Source organism: Schistocerca gregaria, unplaced genomic scaffold, assembly GCF_023897955.1.
Source record: "Schistocerca gregaria isolate iqSchGreg1 unplaced genomic scaffold, iqSchGreg1.2 ptg000352l, whole genome shotgun sequence".
Taxonomy (NCBI): Eukaryota; Metazoa; Arthropoda; class Insecta; order Orthoptera; family Acrididae; genus Schistocerca; species Schistocerca gregaria.
In genome coordinates, this window is record NW_026061812.1 from 517,501 (window position 1) to 529,912 (window position 12,412).

General features: G+C 39.1%; 1 long non-coding RNA gene across 2 annotated transcripts in view; it reads right to left on the reverse strand.

Moving 5' to 3' along the window:
- The window catches only part of LOC126307654 (uncharacterized), a 23,873-nt gene extending 12,577 nt beyond the window's left edge, over positions 1–11,296 (reverse strand). For both annotated transcript variants that reach the window (XR_007553653.1, XR_007553654.1), the window contains exon 1: positions 11,193–11,296. This is a non-coding gene — a long non-coding RNA (uncharacterized LOC126307654). The remainder of the gene's footprint in view (positions 1–11,192) is intronic.
- Between the last annotated feature and the right edge of the window lie 1,116 nt (positions 11,297–12,412).

The following is a 12,412-nucleotide window of genomic DNA, read 5'->3' on the forward strand; positions in this document are numbered from 1 at the left end:
CTGCGATAACTGAGTATGGATAACCTCAAAAGTTTTTTCTTTAACGAAACAATTAATTTGCATTTTTGTTTCATTTACTATGCATCACACACAATTAAATGCCATAAATACGAAGGGAATTCAATATGTAGTGCAACAAACAATTTTTTCTCCACAAATATTGGTCGAGATTTGCGCAATTTGTTGTGGGAAATTGTGGAATATTGCGACTTCTGCCACCATAGCTCATCAAGTTTGATAGGTGGCAGCACTGTGTGTAGTCTTAAAAATTGTGTCTAACAGAGGAGTATTCCGAAAAGGGAGCTGTCACTGCATTTCTTTTGGCAGGATGTCTACAGAGACCTGGCAGTGAAGAAATGCATGGTGCGTCATTGGGCAAGCATTTGTCACCCTCGCAACAAGGTTAAGCAAACCTATTCAATCTCCCACATGCCAGCAGCTGCACACAGCTAGGACTCTTACAATTTTGGAACTTGCCCTCTCAGTCGAAGTGGGTGACTGTTCACAATCAAAACACTTCACTGCTCAACTGGACATCTGTTGACAGTGATGTCACAGTCAGCCACTAGATGGGGTACTCGAAGATGTGTGCCCACTGGATTCCACATCACCTAACAGAAGACCACAAAGAGCAAGAAAGGACCATCTGTGCAGAACTGCTTGCGTGTTACTTGGCTGATTGTGTCAATTCTTTTGTCAAACATCACAGGCGATGAAACATGGGTTCGTCACTCTGAACCGGAAACAAAACTGCAAGCCACAGAGTATCCCACCCCACTTCTCTGAGGAAGAAGATCAAAGCCGCACACCCGGCCATTAAAGTCACGGCGACAATCTTTTGGGATTCAGAAAGGGTTATTCTGTTTCATGTCCTCTCTTGCAGTGCAATAATTAACTGACATTTATTGTCCTACACTCAGGAAATTGAAGAAATGACTTCAGGGCGTTCGTCACCACAAAATGTAAACAAAACTCTCCTTTTCCATTACAATCCAAGAACTCAAAACAAGCCTATATCCAAATGGAGCTGCTCACGAAACTGCATTGGACTCTTGTTCCTTATAGAGGCTACTGACAATCTCGACATTCAGATTTCCATCTGTTTGGCTCAATGCGGCTTGCACTCTGCAGGAAGTATGTGTAAGATGGTGAAGTTATTGGTGCAGCTGGATATTCACTCTGATGTCAACCAGCAGAGCGGTACATGCAGGCATACAGGCGCTCCCAGTCAACTGGTACAAGCCCATTGCATTGCACATAGATTATTTTGAGAAACATCGTTTTAGAGAGAAACATGTTTTTACAACCAAGAGGATGGGAAACAATGTGGTTATTGGCATTTTAAATAAGGAACTTGCTTCCAGGAAAAATTGTTGCATTACTTATTATATGCCCCTCCTAATTCCAGTGCAGTAACATTTTTTTGTTGAGTAAATAAAAACTTTTCTTTAAATATTGTACATAGCACAACCACTAAATCTTAGCATGAAATACACTGGCTGTGCAAGTAAGTTTTAATTCTGCGGTAACAATCGAACTGCTGTTCTTTAAACATTTTTGTTGTTGAAATGTTCAGTGCATTTTTCTTATTTTCTTGCATGTACGAGTATGTATTAGTGCGTGAAGAAGGGCAATGGAAAACAACATTGTAAACTTTATACATATTTTTGAAGACTTCCACAAGGGCTGGATTGGGTTGGAAGGGGGCAAGTGAAGATTATTTTAGTCAAACACTTTTACATTCAGAACAAACATTTGAAGAAAAGAAATGTGACTAGGGATCTTGGCTAGAATTAGACAGACACTGCTCTGAAATTGCAGTAATATTTGTCTAATGGTATATGGAGCATTTGTTTAGGTGCATCTAAGGAAAATATTTAGCCAACAGTCTGTACACAAACTTTAGCAGGGGTTTTTCCTTTAATATAGTAAAGTTGTGTCACAATCATGGCTGAATAGGAAATGCAGATAACTGCTGTTCCCTAGAATGTTCCACTTGCTCTCTTTAAATGTGTTTCTGTACTGTCTCAATATTGTGTTTTGAACTTATTTTGTGTATGAGTGCTGTTAACATGAAACCACTGGTTGTTAACCCGACCCCAGAAATTATGATCTGTTAACTGAATGCATCATGTGCCGATGTACAACAATCAATGCTCATACAACAGTCATGTGCAATTATTACTCTGATATGGCACTAAAATAAGCATTGCACTGCCATGTTATAATATTAATAATGGCTCCTTGAAACAGGTAAGGTTTTATTGTATATGGGAGTGGCAACTCATTAAATAATGAAGATGCAAATGAGCAGTGTGGATATGCAGATTGCCTTAAACGAGAGTGTCTAAATTATGGTTTGAAGTTTTCTTTCCAAGCTACATCAGAAAAACAATCTTCAGTGTTGACCAACCCTAGAATCACGGTGACATTATATAGCATCACATCTCCAGTTTATTAGTACACAGTGTAACTGCACCTTTTACACATGTTTGTGAACAGGAACCAACCAAAGGAAGGAAGGAAGGAAGGAAGAAACCGGAAGTGAAAACCCAAAATGAACGCAAATATAGGTCGTGAAACCGTCCATCTCCGTACGCAGGCGCTAACTACCCCCTTGAGGGGGAGGGACTCCTTTTAGTCGCCTCTTACGACAGGCAGGAATACTTCGGGCCTATTCTAACCCCCGGACCTGCAGGGGGGAGTATTTATGTATGTATATTTAGATTTATTTCATACACAGGACAATGATTTTTCCTCTTACTATTAATAGAAGGTGGTCTAGCTATCCATACAGCAGAATCATCCTGCAATCAGCTTCAAACGCTGGTTCTCGAAATTGTCTCAATAGTGTTCTCCAGAAACAATGTCATCTTCCATTCATCGATTCCCATTTGAATTTCCAAAGCACATCTGTAATACTTGCATGTGTATTTGAACCTACGAATAACAAACCTAGAAGCCAGAGTGTGAATTGCCTCGATGTCTTGCTTTAATCCTACCTGGTGGGGATTCCAAACACTATCAGTACCAAAGAATGGGTCACAAATGAACAACATTTTCCTAAAATTATTCCAACAAACAAAAGTCGACTACTTGCCTTACACGGTTAACCCATTTCAAGACACTTAGCAGTGTTCCCTTAGACATTTACATGACCTGACTGTCAAGCAGGATACTAATAGTGCTGTATTCAAACTTTATGTATTTGTTATTGCTAATCATCTGCATTAACTGATTTTTTCACAACTAGAGCTAGCTGACATTCATCACATTAGCCAAAAATTCTGTCCAAGTCATATCATCCTACAGTCACCTAATGGCAACACCTTCCTGTAAACCATAGTATCATCACTAAACAGGCACAGACTGCTGCTGACCCTATCCCTTTATGTATATAAAGAAAAATAAAGGTCCTGTCACACTTACCTCAGCAAATGTGTAAATAACATAATGGGTTCTTGACTAAATTTAAATTCTAATCTGGAACTGATAAATTCAATGGCAGAAAGTGACAATCTGTGCCAGACAGCCTGGTTTTCCCACTTCCCGAGTGATCACCTTAAATGCTTCAGCTGTCTGAGCACACTTCACATCCAACCCTAATTCCTGACTTGTCACACACTACAGATTGCTCCCTCATTACTTGCTGCTTCACGTTGATTCCCACAAGAGTTCAGATAAGAGTGCATCTGCACCAAGTGTTCTTTTGGGGAGGGGGGTACAAAAGACGTGGGTATAAGAATTTGATTTTTATTTTTTGACGGAAAATAATTGTTTGGATTTCTCTTTGATTTTATATATGTTTGTTGAGTTTTGGATGACAGTCTTAATTTACTTTGATATAATTAACTACACAAGTAATTTTCACAGGTTCCATGAGTACTTGTTCAGCTACAACAACATATTGCAGGGACTGTTTGCTCTAGATGGCGGGTGATTGATCTGCAGTGAATATCCTGCTGAATTGGTTGGCCCAAATGGTTGTTATGGTATCACTTCCTGTTTGCCATATAATGTATGGTATTCACTCATGCTTCGTAAGGCGCATTACGTGTTTCACTGCATATATTTGGGCTTGTTACTCATTGAGTTGTGTTTCTCTCTTTGATATTACTCCACCAAAGCAAATATTTAAGAGAAACCTGAGGAAACCTCCCGTTTTCGGTATTTGCTGTCTTAAGGACGTACTGCCTGATCGTCGCATTGGTCGCTTTTCTCTCCCAAACGTGTACATTTATCGCCTGCTAACTTCTGTCGCGTGCTGCGGAATGCGGAGACACTACAAGCAACACAGTAGAACATAGTAGAAGCTACTAAGTTGATGCAATCGGAAAGTAGGAAGTAGCACAATTCAAGTTTCTGTTATCGATTATTCAATAATTGGCCGGGTTTGGTGCCTTCGTTCATGCAACTCTTAACGTCCTCGTTCATGTCCGAGGTCTGGCAGTCATGTTGCGAAAGAAAATGTGAAAAGTGTTAATATGTAGTAAAAACCTAAGAAATCCTCCCGTTTTCGTCATTTGCTATCTAATAGATGTAATGCCAGAGCGTCACATTGGTCGCGTTTCTCTCTCAAACGTGTAAATTTATTTTGTATATTGTAACAAATAAGCTCTGACATTAAGTCATGAGCGTCGTCTTCAGAATTAGACTAACTGTACTAAAACATTAGGTATATAGTACATTAATCAAATTAAAGTTTGTACTGACTCGAAAAGATGCAGTACTGACAAGTAACATATTAAAAAAGATTTAAGCCGGAAAGCCGACGTCATGAACACTTGTTAGATGGCGAGCCGCTAAGGGCTGCTCGTACTGTGAACAACGGATGCAACGATACTGAGGTGCCCACTTTAGAAAGTGTGGGCAAGTACACGTGGTGTTGCTACAAGCGCCTTCTAGTAGGCGCAGAAACAACTAGGCTACTGTACATTCAAAATTAGACACATGAAATTGTGATAGAGCTGATTCAGGCGTAAAGTAAGAATTAATAATAGGATGTAGTTACATATTTATCTACTTTAAATAGGTATACATTTTTAACGTAAAAACGGTAGTTATGACATACAAGAAAACAGCAAAGATGTGACAGGAAAAAAACATTTCGGTAAACTGCATGAGGAAGTCTGACTCAAAGATCAAGCAATCGCTTTAAACAGTCAAAAAAGTTTTTATTTCGCTGCTGCAGCTGTTCGTTGAGAATGAAGCCATCATAACGAGTGAGATGTTTGAAAATCTCCAATTCCTATAAGTCATCTAACCTACGGCCCTCCTTTTCCGTATGCAGAATATTGTAATCGCCTATGGCTTTAGGCACGTGTCAAGTAATTAAGGGATGATCGGCAAAGGATGAATTTAGGGGCTTGGTGCCGTTCTTTCTCAAAAGATGTTCTTTATATCTGATGGTGAAAGGACGCAGGGGTTGCCCTATACAATAGGAGGAGCAGGTATTGCAGATCTTATAAAGGCCAGAACTTTCTGTAGGGGAGCGAATGGATCTCAAATGATGTTATGAAGTATCTCTTTGGATTATTATTAGCAGAGAAGGCAACATTGCAGTTGTATTTGTTGAGAAGCATGCGCTGAATGATTGGGAGTGGGTCCTATGTAAGAGATAGAAAAACGTGCTTTTGGGTTAGTTTCAGTGCATGAGGTGTTGAGCGTGGTAGTTCTTACAGTTTTCTTTTTTAGGATATCGTCCACTATGTTAGGCGTGTATTCATTATTGACAGCTATGGTATTAAGTAAATTAATCTACTCATTAAACTTTTCTGTTGAAGATGGTATGGAGGTGGCTCGGTGGACGGGAGAGTGAAAAAAGGCCATTTTTTGAGACTGTGGATGAAAAGAGGAAGAATATTGAAAGTGAATATTGAAAGTGATACTGTCTTCTATTGTAAGCGTCAAGTCTAAATAATTTAATTGGCGGTTATCGCTTTCGAGTTCAATAGTGAAAGAAATTTTTTCATGGAGGTAGTAAATATATGAGGTAGTAAATATATGATCATTTCTATCGGCGGGTCTGTTATATGTGACTAGAATATCATCAACGTATCTTGTGTAACCTCCCCCCATGAACCATGGACCTTGCCGTTGGAGGGGAGGCTTGCGTGCCTCAGCGATACAGATAGCCGTACCGTAGGTGCAACCACAACTGAGGGGTATCTATTGAGAGGCCAGACAAACGTGTGGTTCCTGAAGAGGGGCAGCAGCCTTTTCAATAGATGCAAGTGCAACAGTCTGGATGATGGACTGACCTGGCCTTGTAACAATAACCAAAACAGCCTTGCTGTGCTGGTACTGTGAACGACTGAAAGCAAGGGGAAACTATGGTCATAATTTTTCCCGAGGGCATGCAGCTTTAGTGTATTATTAAATGATCGCGTCCTCTTTGGTAAAATATTGCGGAGGTAAAATAGTCCCCCATTCGGATCTCCAGGCGGGGACTACTCAAGAGGATGTCGTTATCAGGAGAAAGAAAACAGGCGTTCTACGGATTGAAGCGTGGAATGTCAGATCACTCAATCGGGCGGGTAGGTTAGAAAATTTAAAAAGGGAAATGGATAGGTTCAAGTTAGATATAGTGGGAATTGGTGAAGTTCGGTGTCAGGAGGAACAAGGCTTCTGGTCACGTGACTACAGGGTTATAAACAAAATCAAATAGGGGTAATGCAGGAGTAGGTTTAATAATGAATAGGAAAATAGGAATGCGGGTAAGCTACTACAAACAGCATAGTGAACGTATTATTGTGGCCAAGATAGATATGAAGCCAAGACCTATTACAGTAGTACAAGTTTATATGCCAACTAGCTCTGCAGATGAAGAAATTGAAGAAATGTATGATGAAATAAAAGACATTCAGATAGTGAAGGGTGACGAAAATTTAATAGTCATGGGTGACTGGAATTCAGTAGTAGGAAAAGGGAGAGAAGGGAACGTAGTAGGTGAATATGGATTGGGTGGAGAGAAATTAAAGAGGAAGCCGCGTGGTAGAATTTTGCACAGAGCACAACTTAATCATAGCTAACACTTGGTTTAACAATCATGGAAGAAGGTTGTATACATGGAAGAACCCTGGAGATACTAAAAGGTATCAGATTATATAGTGGTAAGACAGATTTAGGAACCAGGTTTTAAATTGTAAGACACTTCCAGGGTCAGATGTAGACTGACCACAATCTATTGGTTATGACCTGTAGGTTAAAACTGAAGAAACTGCAAAAAGGTAGGAATTTAAGGAGATGGGACCTGGATAAACAAAGAACATGATGTTGTACAGAGTTTCAGGGAGAGCATAAGGGAACAACTGACAGGAATGTGTGAAAGAAATACAGTAGAAGAAAAACAGGTAGCTCTGAGGGATGAAGTAGTGAAGGCAGCAGAGGATAAAGTAGGTAAAAAGACGATGGCTGCTAGAAATCCTTGGGTAACAGAAGAAATATTGAATTTAATTGATGAAAGGAGAAAATATAAAAATGCAATAAATGAAGCAGGCAAAAAGGAATACAAACTTCTCAAAAATGAGATCGACAGGAACTGCAAAATGGCTAAGCATGGATGGCTGGAGGACAAATGTAAGGATGTAGAGGCTTATCTCACTAGTGGCTACATAGATACTGCCTACAGGAAAATTAAAGAGACCTTTGGAGATAAGAGAACCACTTGTATGAACATCATGAGCTCAGATGGAAACCCAGTTCTAAGCAAAGAAGGGAAAGCAGAAAGGTGGAATGAGTATATAGAGGGGTCTATACAAGGGCGATGTACTTGAGGACAATATTATGGAAATGGAGGAGGATGTGGATGTGGATGAGATGGTAGATGCGATACTGCGTGAAGAGTTTGACAGAGCATTGGAAGACCTGACTCGAAACAAATCCCCCAGCGTAGACAACATTCCATTGAAACTACTAACGGCCTTGGGAGAGCCAGTCCAGACGAAACTCTACCATCTGGTGAGCAAGATGTATGAAACAGGCGAAATACCCTCAGACTTCAAGAAGAACATCATAATTCCAATCCCAAAGAAAGCAGGTGTTGACAGATGTGAAAATTACTGGACTATCAGTTTAATAAGTCACAGCTGCAAAATATTAACACGAATTCTTTACAGACGAATGGAAAAACTAGTAGAAGCCGACCTCAGGGAAGATCAGTTTGGATTCCATAGAAGTACTGGAACACGTGAGGCAATACTGACCTTACAACTTATCTTAGAAGAAAGATTAAGGAAAGGCAAACATAGGTTTCTAGCATTTGTAGATCTAGAGAAAGCTTTTGACAATGTAGATGGGAATAATCTCTTTCAAATTCTAAAGGTGGCTGAGGTAAAATACGTACAAGGAGCGAAAGGCTATTTACAATTTCTACAGAAACCAGATGGCAGTTATAAGAGTCGAGGGACATGAAACAGAAGCAGTGGTTGGGAAGAGAGAGAGACACAGGGTTGTAACCTGTCCCCGATGTTATTCAATCTGTATATTGAGCAAGCAGTAAAGGAAATAAAAGAAAAATTCGGAGTAGGTATTAAAATCCAGAGAGAAGAAATAAAAAGTTTGAGGTTCACCGATGACATTGTAATCCTCTCAGACAGCAAATGACATGGAAGAGCAGTTGAACGGAATGGACAGTGTCTTGAAAGGAGGTATAAGATGAACATCAACAAAAGCAAAACGAGGATAATGGAATGTAGTCAAATTAAGTCGGGTGATGCCAAGGGAATTAGATTAGGAAATGAGACACTTAAAGTAGTGAAGGAGTTTTGCTATTTGGGGAGCAAACTAACTGATGATGGTCGAAGTAGAGAGGATATAAAATTTAGACTGGCAATGACAAGGAAAGCGTTTCTCAAGAAGAGAAATTTGTTAACATCGAATATAGATTTAAGTGTCAGGAAGTCGTTTATGAAAGTATTTGTTTGGAGTGTAGCCATGTATGGAAGTGAAACATGGACAATAAATAGTATGGACAAGAAGAGAATAGAAGCTTTCGAAATGTGGTGCTACAGAAAAGTGCTGAAGATTAGATGGGTAGATCACATAACTAACGAGGAGGTATTGAATAGGATTAGAGAGAAGAGAAGTTTGTGGCACAACTTGACGAGAAGAAGGGATCGGTTGGTAGGACATGTTCTGAGGCATCAAGGGATCACCAATTTAGTACTGGAGGGCAGGGTGGAGGGATAAAGTAGTGGAGGGAGACCGAGAGATGAATACACTAAGCAGATTCAGAAGGATGTAGGTTGCAGTAGGTACTGGGAGATGAAGAGGCTTGCACAGGATAGAGTGGCATGGAGAGCTTCATCAAACCAGTCTTAGGACTGAAGACCACAACAACTTGTTTAAGAAAAGATACCTAGTGAAGAGACTTTTCAGTCCTGAGACTGATTTGATGCAGCTTTCCATGCTACTCTATCCTGTGCAAGCTGCTTCATCTCCCAGTACCTACTGCAACCTACATCCTTCTGAATCTGCTTAGTGTATTGATCTCTTTGTCTCCCTCTACGATTTTTACCCTCTATGCTGCTGAGACACGGTTAAACAGCTTCGTTTCCAAGAAATTGGCAAATATGTCGGCGAGGTTGCGGACTAAAGTGTTGCCCATAGCGAACCCATCAGACCGCTGGCACAGTTGTCCGTTGAATTCAATGTAGTTGTACTTGACAACGACATTAATGAGATCCATAAAATCAGTAACCTGTTTATCTGATAGATCTTTTTTAAATTGAATTTAGTTTTCTTCCACAATGATGAGCGTCTTACGTACCGGGTCTTTGGTATAAAGATTTTTAATATCTAAGGAAAAAAGCTTGATGTCTGAACTGCATACTAAGTTTTTTATATTTTGGACCAAAACGTGATTGTTAGGAACGGAATAATTATTTTCGAAAACATGGATTTTTCAAAGTTTCGTGAAGAAACCGGGCCAAATCGTGATATGCGCCATTCATATTAGTGGAGATTGGACGTATTGGATGATTAGGTTTATGAATTTCGAATTGTGACCGAAGCTTAGGGTGCTGAGGGTTCATATTGATGAGTAGATTCTATTTGAAAGGTTTTATAAGAATTTTGCATTGTTAATGGCTGACCTTACTTCTTTCTGTAATTTACACGGATCATCATGCAGCTCCGATATGTTGTTCTTACTGAAAAAGTTTCAGCTTTAGAAATATATTCAGAAATATAAGCAATGAATAGACAACAACCTTTATCGGATTTAGTTATTAAAGCATTTGCTGTTGTAAGTTTATTATTAACGGAAGTTACTAAAATTCTGTCTTGATGCATAGCATTAGACAAAGTAGTTGCATTTTTCTCTAGCATGCGGGTTACATCATTCACAATTGTGAATTGAGAAGCATTATCTATCTTATTATAATCGAGACCGATTTTTAAATCAACAAGCATATTTTCTCACATTTCTGTCTGACAGGTTAGATCAGACATTGTATTTTAGTCCTCTTCCTAACAGGACTTTTTCATTCTCAGTAGAGACAATGTTGGTTTTATTTACAATTCGTACATGAAAGACGTTACTGCTTTTTTGAAATGTATTCTGAGGGAATTTTCATTAGAAAGCAGACAAAAAAGACTGCTGAACTTCATCCCGTGTTTCTGCATTCTACCTATATTACAAATCTCTAGATGTTCGTTAATTTGAGTCCACATGTCAATATTAAAATTATAGTTAACACGATAATTGTTTTTAATATTTAAGTACAAATGGTATGCTTCTTTAAGACGGTCTTCAGCGTTAAGCTCTTTCAGCCTATTAGAAATATTCTTAATGATACGTCTAAAGGACTGGATTTTTCATACATACAGAAAAATTGATGTAGGCTTTTGTATGTCGGGACAAGCCCCATTTTTTCACACTGCTTGTTAAAATAGCCATGCTAATATTTAAAATTTTCTTTCTTAATTCGTCGTATTTAGAAGCAGCGTTAAAGACCTGTGCAGGTAAGAAATATAAAACTTTGAACACAACTGTTAAGGTTCAGTGACCGTGTCAGAATTATATTTTCTGAAATAAACCCTCGGTCACAAATATTAAGTCAAAATTGACCTGGTTTCGATGCTACTATGAGCGTCGCCAGCAGAATTAGATTAACTGTACTAAAACATTAGGTGTACTGTACACAAATCAGATTAAAGTTTGCACTAAATCGAATTGATACAGTACTTACATGTCACACAATAAAAAAGATCTAAGCCGGAAAGCCGACTTCATAAACACTTGTGAGATGGGGAGCCGCTAAGGGCTGCTCGTACTGTGAACAACGGATGCAACGATACTGAGGTGCCCACTATAGAAAGTGTGGGCAAGTAAACATGGTATTGCTACGAGCGCCATCTAGTAGGCGCAGAAACAACTAGGCTACTGTACATTCAAAATTAGACACATGAAATTATGATAGAGCTGATTCAGGCGTAAAGTAAGAATTAATAATAGGATGTAGTTACATATTTATCTACTTTAAATAGGTATTCATTTTTAACGTAAAAACGGTAGTTATGACATACAAGAAAACAGCAAAGATGTGACAGGAAAAAAACATTTCGGTAAACTGCATGAGGAAGTCTGACTCAAAGATCAAGCAATCGCTTTAAACAGTCAAAAAAGTTTTTATTTCGCAGCTGCAGCTGTTCGTTGAGAATGAGGCCATCATAACGATTGAGATGTTTGAAAATCTCCAATTCCTATAAGACATCTAACCTACGGCCCTCCTTTTCCGTATGCAGAATATTGTTATCGCCTATGGCTTTAGGCACGTGTCAAGTAATTAAGAGATGTTCGCAAAGGATGAATTTGGGGGCTTGGTGCCGTTCTTTCTCAAAAAATGTTCTTTATATCTGATGGTGAAAGGATGTAGGGGTTGCCCTATACAATAGGAGGAACAGGTATCGCAGATGATTTTATAAACGACAGAACTTTCTGTAGGAGAGCGAAAGGATCTCAGATTACGAATGTATTATCTCTTTAGATTATTGTTAGTAGAGAAGGCAACATTGCAGTTGTATTTGTTGCGAAGCATGCGCTGAATGATGGGGAGTGGGTCCTATGAAAGAAATAGAAAAACGTGTTTTTGGGTTAATTTCAGTGCATGAGGTGTTGAGCGTGATAGTTGTTGCAGCTTTCTTTCTTAGGATATCGTCCACTATGTTAGGCGTGTATTCATTATTGACTGCTATGGTATTAAGTAAATTAATCTCATCATTCAACTTTTCGGTTGAAATTGGTATGGAGGAGGCTCGGTGGACGGAAGAGTGAAAAAAGGCCATTTTTTGAGACTGCTAAACTATGTCGTGTGCTGCGGAACGTAACGACACTATAAGCAACACAGAAGAAGCTTCTAGGTTGATGTAATTGGCCAGTAAGAAGCAGTACTATTCAAGTTTTAGTTAT